We start from the raw sequence: 6,630 nt of genomic DNA on the forward strand, positions 1-6,630 counted from the left end.
ATATTTTCAGTTTTAGAGATGTTATATTGAAACCCAGACTCTATATCCCCTTCAGTGGAACGTCCAGTTCTATTGTTATGTTTACTTCTGGTGCGCAAAAGGAAAACAGTAATACAGAACTGAAATGTGAATCTGTGTTGTATAGACTCTTCATGCGTGTCATCTGGGCAGCATGGTAACACTTCAAGTGAAGCTAAGGAAAAATGACCTTGAATTGTAAAATAAAGTTGCTTTTCAAAAACTGTGCATTTTTGATCTGTTTCAGTTCAATGGGGATTCATATTTTGACTATAGGTATATATTACACATTTTTAAAGCATTTAAACAAAACCCTACATGCAGGTACTTGTACGCCGGTTATTCGGGTGGAACGTGTCAAGTTGACTACTCAAGAATCGTGTCTGCATCCAAATGCACTTTTTTGTATTGTTCGCTGAGATGTATGTCGCGTTGGAGAAAAGCTTCTGTTAAGTGAATAAATGCACGTGTAAAAATACTCTGTTGAATGTAGTACACAGTGGGCTCCTGATTGGAAACATTGTCGGTGTAGTGGAAGGTGCAAGTATTCTAGTAATTTCTTTTAAAACAAATTGCTATGCAACCAGCAATAGCTGTGCTTCCTTCCAGGCTTTTGTTCAAGTTTCCTGCCCTCATCATTTGGTCTCTTTCACTTGGTGATTGCCTTCCGAATGTCACAATTACCATCCTTTCACTTCGTTTGCAAATAATCATAGAGTCCTTTCAGGAACATGATGCTCAGATCCTGTATTTTGTGTTTAAAAAGATGCTTAAACCATTTGTTTAAAAAAAAAAAAAAAAAAAAAACCTAAATATTCTGTCTGAATGCTGAACACTCTTCATGTCTTGGGGACTGAAAATTATTGCTTTTCTAGATTTTTTTTATTTTTTTTTTATTTTAAAAAAAAAGAAACAAAATTGCACTTTCCACCTGCCTGCTGCTGGTTACCTGGCTTGTATTGAAACTTCTGCTCCAGAGCTCTTGGAATCCTATTGCTCTTGGTGACGCAGATGTCCGTTTAGCGCATAATGTTAAGAATAAAATGACTTCAGATCACTTTCACAAAAGTGTTTTTATCAAGGCATTTTTTTTTTTTTTTTCTTTGGAACGTTATTAATGAAGCTACGAGATGCTTTTCCCAACAAAAACCAGTTTGCTCCAGCGCTATGAGGGTGTTCCCTCTCATTTTTAAATAAACACGTTTGTGGTAAAAAGGTGCATAAACTCCACATCCCTTACCGTTTGACCGTTTTTATAAAGCGATTAAAAAGGGGCGATTATGTATTTTTCGGACACGTCCCAGTAGGCTGCTCGGAATTTTTCTCGCTTAAGCTGTGGCAGAAGACACGATAAATATGGCCTTTCCGGGACAACTTATGAAAGCCTTTCGCTGTGAAATATTTATGAAAAGGAGACTAACTGCTCTGCCAAGAGCTGGGTTGTGCTGTGGCAGCATGTGCAGGAATTTGTAAACTTCCCCACTCTTGTCAATGGCAACAACCGAAAGAAATGATGTAACCGTTATTTACGCGGTGCGTAGGATGTCCGCCCCGAGGACGGCCGCAAATCGCCGTGCGGTGAACTGCCAATTGTTTGCTGCGGTCATGATACCAAAATTCTCCACTTTAATTTTATTTTCTTCACTTTATTTAAAAAATTGTTGCAGAGCCAAAGCAACCAAGTCTCACCACCCTGTTAGTTCCCTGTAAAATGTCCACAGAATAGGAATGTGTTTAGTCTTTTTTTTTTTTTTTTTTTTTTTTTTTTTTTAAGCTACTGCATATCCAAGGCTTCAACAAAACAACCAGCAAGTAAATTTTAGGTAGCTCTCTATTGTTACACTTTCATTGTTTGCACAAAGTGTAAAAGCAAAGTGAAAGTGGCCAGATGCTGAGAAGCACTATGCTTGCTTATATGATGAATCAGTTGATATTGAGTAAGAGGTTGAGGAACGTCATATTTTTTCATTGATGGTATGGTTTGGAGGGGGGGGTGTGTGGTGGTGCAGCGGGTTTGATCGGGTCCTGCCCTCTGGTGGGTCTGGGGTTCGAGTCCCGCTTGGGGTGCCTTGTGATGGACTGGCGTCCCGTCCTGGGTGCGTCCCCTTCTTCTCCAGCCTTGCGCCCCGTGCTGCCGGGTTAGGCTCCGGTTCACCGCGACCCCGCTCAGGACAAACGGTCTCAGACAGTGTGCGTATGTGTGTGTGTGTGTGTGTGTGTGTGTATGATGTGTAAATATGTATGTATGTATGAAAGTCAGTGGTTCTGAGTAAGATGATATGGTTTATGGGATGGTGTGTTATGGTGGTATTCATAAGGAATGTAATATGGTGACAATGTGTGGTCATATAGAATAATTTTGGCATGGTTGCGGTATGAAATATTTGTATGAATATATGGAGTTATAGTTTACGTTTATTCATTTAGCAGATGCTTTTCACCCAAGTGACACTCAACTATATAGCGGTGCTTCGTGGAATGTGTATTGCGGCATATTACGGTGCCTGAGGTACGTGTTACAAAACTGGTCAAGGAAGCGGATCCAAGTGCGGATTTCTTTATGGAACGTGACCAGAAAAAAGTGCCGACACCGAACTCTCAGTGAAACGCCGACTAGGAACCAGGCTGAGCGACACAGCTCACATGCTCACCTTGCAAGGCCCTGGAGAGCAGTGCAAGTTCTTCCCTTTTCTCCAAGTCCTGATGACCCTCCCGGTTACAGGTGGAGAGTACCCCCCCCCCCCACCCCCACCCCCACCGGCATCCCGTCTCAGCACCGCAGCCGGAACATTTCGCAGCACGGTGGTGTTGTGGCGTGAAGTAAACAGAAGACCAGATTTCCTCCCGCAGGTGAGAAACGGCATTCGTTTACAACTGCTTGATGTCTCTTGGCCACCCTCTTCTCTGTTGCACGTAATTACGCTTTACCGCAAATGGAAAATGTTTCACAACAGATATTTATAGAGTATTTTATTATGTGCTGCAAACAACACCTCCCCCTGGGCCCTGACCGTTGGAGGAGACCCACAGTAACACACGGAGAACATGCCAGATTTATCAAATATTTACACGGCTGATATTTTACTGAAAACATGTTTGACTGGAGGCTGAATTTGCTTCTCCAGGATGCAAGCACTCTCTTCAGTGTGTCACCGTCTCCTCGTCTGCCCCTGTGTGATACTACACCTTCGATGTACAGTTCGTACAGTTGATGTATATTAATCGAACGTTTTCTGAGTTGCATGGGAGGCACGGTGGTGCAGCGGGTTTGGACGGGTCCTGCTCTCTGGTGAGTCTGGGGTTCGAGTCCCACCTGGGGTCCCTTGTGATGGACTGGCGTCCCATCCTGGGTGGGTCCCTTCCCCCTCCAGCCTTGCGCCCTGTGTTGCTGGGTTAGGCTCCGGTTCACCGTGACCCCGCTTGGGACAAGTGGTTTCAGACGATGTGTGTGTGTGTGTGCGTTGTATGTAACACGAAATGGGCTGGGGGCTCATCACTAGTTCCACATGCAGGAGCTCGTGTAGCTCAACGGACTAAATGACTGTACTTGAAAAATCACAAGTCTCTATCTCTCTCTCTGTTCTTGAAATACACTCGTTTCTTCTGAGTTTTTAGCATCTGCTAAATGAATAAATGCAAAAGTCAGCAGGCCAGACAGCTCCTTAGGATGGGAGGCTTTCCGGACGGGAACAGAGCTCCCTCCTGTGAGTTGGAACGGCTCGTTCAAGCGCCTTCGTCCATGGAGTCCCCTGGCAGGACTATTTACGACACGGTGGAAATAAGAAAGGACAATAAAGAACTGCGGCTCAGAGCTAGACCAGGCTCTTGGTGCTCACCTGTGGCTCCTTGATTCCTTCTTTTCCCCCGCACATCCCAGAAGATCTACTAATATCAATACAAGCATAATAATAAGAATTAAAAGAAATTTCAATAATAGTGTAAGTTCTACGCTATTTACCCTGAAGCACAAACAACTGTGCACCAACTCGGAGCCGGAGCTATTAGGGGGAGGATGATGGAGAGGCAGCACTTCACTGATGGCTCAGAACTGGTAGATGTAGAAGGGAGGGGATCCACCTCCTGTTCGCTTCTTGTCGATCTTCTTCACTGTTTCGAAAAATTTAAGACGGCATTTACCGTTCCGATCTCCGTCTGTCATGGTGACGCTTTGGCGTGGGATTCGGATTGGTACGCTAGCTCTTTCTTTGAAAAAATAAATGCTCAGCACTACTCCAAATAATCAGAAAAATGTGTTACTCGAAAGTTCATACGTCCTGTATTATTCATTAGAAAATGTAAAATAGGATATGAACATATTAAGTAAATATGGTCACTTTGATCTTCATGGGAGTAAAAATAAAACGTCAGATGTGAGAAATGAAAAGCCGGATTTGAAATGTTAATGCCATCTAATCGTCTGCCTGGATGACTGATCGCCACTTGCAACTCAGCCTCTCCGAGACCAAAATCCTCGGCATCCCTGGCGGTCGTTCCTGCTGTCAGGAGCTCCATCTCTATCTCACTGGAGAACTTGCTTATCTCATACAGGTGGTGAAAAGCCTCTGAGAACTGACTCTGGTCTTTGTTACAGCCGCATCTCTCTCCTGTAGACATATCCTGTTTAACTCCCATCGAATCCGACAGCACCTCACACCACACTCTAGCGACCTCCCGATCGAGAGCATGATAAATTCTCAACTGCAGCACTGCAATGCCCTTCTCTCTAGTCTTCCAAGCTCTACCATCAAGCCTCCTCAGGTGTTGCAGAATCCTGCAGCACAAGTTGAACCGAACCTGCCAAAGCGTTGCCGTGTGCGTCCGGCCCTTGTCTCGTGCCGTTGGCCTTCTGCAGCTGTCGGCACCGAGACTCTGCTCAAGGCCTTCAAGACAGTCAAAGGTCAGTCGCCCTCTTTTATAGCTGCAGATCCTGAGTCCCTACTCCACAGCAAGAAAGCTTCGATCCTCCACCTCTGGCTGCCCGCTCATCCCCCTCAAAAAGGGTCCAAAAACTAAAACCCATAGATTCTCAGTCTTGGCCCCGGTGTGGTGGAAAAAACTGTCTTGTGTTGCACCAATCCTGTGAATCACACGTATGTAAGTCTGCTGTCTGCACTTGTGTTCACTCTGCGCTTGATGTCGCTTTGCACGGAAGCTGCTGGAAAGTGCATAAATATAAATGTAAAGGTGGTCAGTTAATAGCGGCGTGAATCAGTTGCTAATCATAAGTGTTTCCTCAGTCACCTGCACAAGTGATTGTGTGTAAAATGTGTAAAATGCATAAAAGGATTCTTCCGAAGCCAAAATCTGGATATTGAGGGATTGTAGTATAAACTAGGGCGGCATGGTGGCACAGTGAGTAGCGCTGCTGTCTTACAGCGCCTGGGTGGCGTGAGAGGACGTGGGTTCGATCCCTGCTCAGTCTGTGTGGAGTTTGAATGTTCTCCCTGTGTGGGTTTCCTCTGGGTGCTCTGGTTTCCTCCCACACTCCAAAGACATGCTGTTTAGGTTCACCCACAGTGTGTGAGTGACAGCGAGTATGTGTGTATTCCATTGATGTATAGATGAGTGACCCAGTGTAAGTAGTGTATCTAGCAGTGCAAGTCTTTCGGTGCTCTGGTTTCCTCCCACACTCCAAAGACATGCTGTCCATTTTACCCATAGTGTGTGAGAGACAGAGAGAGTGTGTTCCACTGATGAATGGATGAGTGACCCATTCTAAGTAGCGTATCTAGCACTGTAAGTCACCACGGTGAATAAGGTGTGTGGCCTGATAACACTACAGAGAGTTCACTGGGAGTCGTTTTGGAGAAAAGTGTCTGCTAAATGTACACTAGCAATATTACAGACAAATGTAGGGCCACACAGTACATCACGAGCTCGTTCTTACAGCAACGGTCACACAATACAGACTATAAGTACAAATGACATGTGCAATACATGGACTAGTCTTTTTCACGCCGATCTGTATTTTGGATCGGAAATGTCGTTAAATAAATAGGCTACAATATACGTTTTATTAACATCGCTTGCATTTCTATCAGCTGCAACTGCAGAGTAAAGCCGAAGATGTACCTGCGCACACGAGCGCGTTCCGTTCGTGCCTTTTTTCAATTAACTCGGGAGGCTGGGATGGACTCGTTACCACGGCAACCGTTGGGAACAGTTCACATATACGAGCTCACATGAAAAAGCTCGCGACACAAGAGGATTGTGCGAAAAATAACGCAGAGCACATTCTTCAGATGGAATTTGAAAAATGTCATCCAATGTTTCAGTTGCTTCTCGGCGGCCGCGGAGAGAGAGGAGACCTGAAGCGTGGAGCTTCACGCGCGTCCCGCGAACACGCTGCGGGAGGCGAAGGCGCGCGCGCGGCGCGCATGTGTGTTACTGTATCAGTGTGTCTCAGTCAGTCCCCGTTCCATAATTTGTCCCCTAAACCAATGACTCCACAGAAATGTCCGCTGCCTGCCCCCCCGTCTAAGGTGACGGAGCCGCGTGCTGGCAACAGCCCGCACCAATGGGCGCACGCGGGCAGCGATCGGAGCGGACCGCGGTGAGAGCAGCGGTGCGACTTTCCTCTTGACAACGAGGGAGGGAGCGCGCGCGCTGACA

Source organism: Scleropages formosus, chromosome 23, assembly GCF_900964775.1.
Source record: "Scleropages formosus chromosome 23, fSclFor1.1, whole genome shotgun sequence".
Lineage (NCBI taxonomy): Eukaryota > Metazoa > Chordata > Actinopteri > Osteoglossiformes > Osteoglossidae > Scleropages > Scleropages formosus.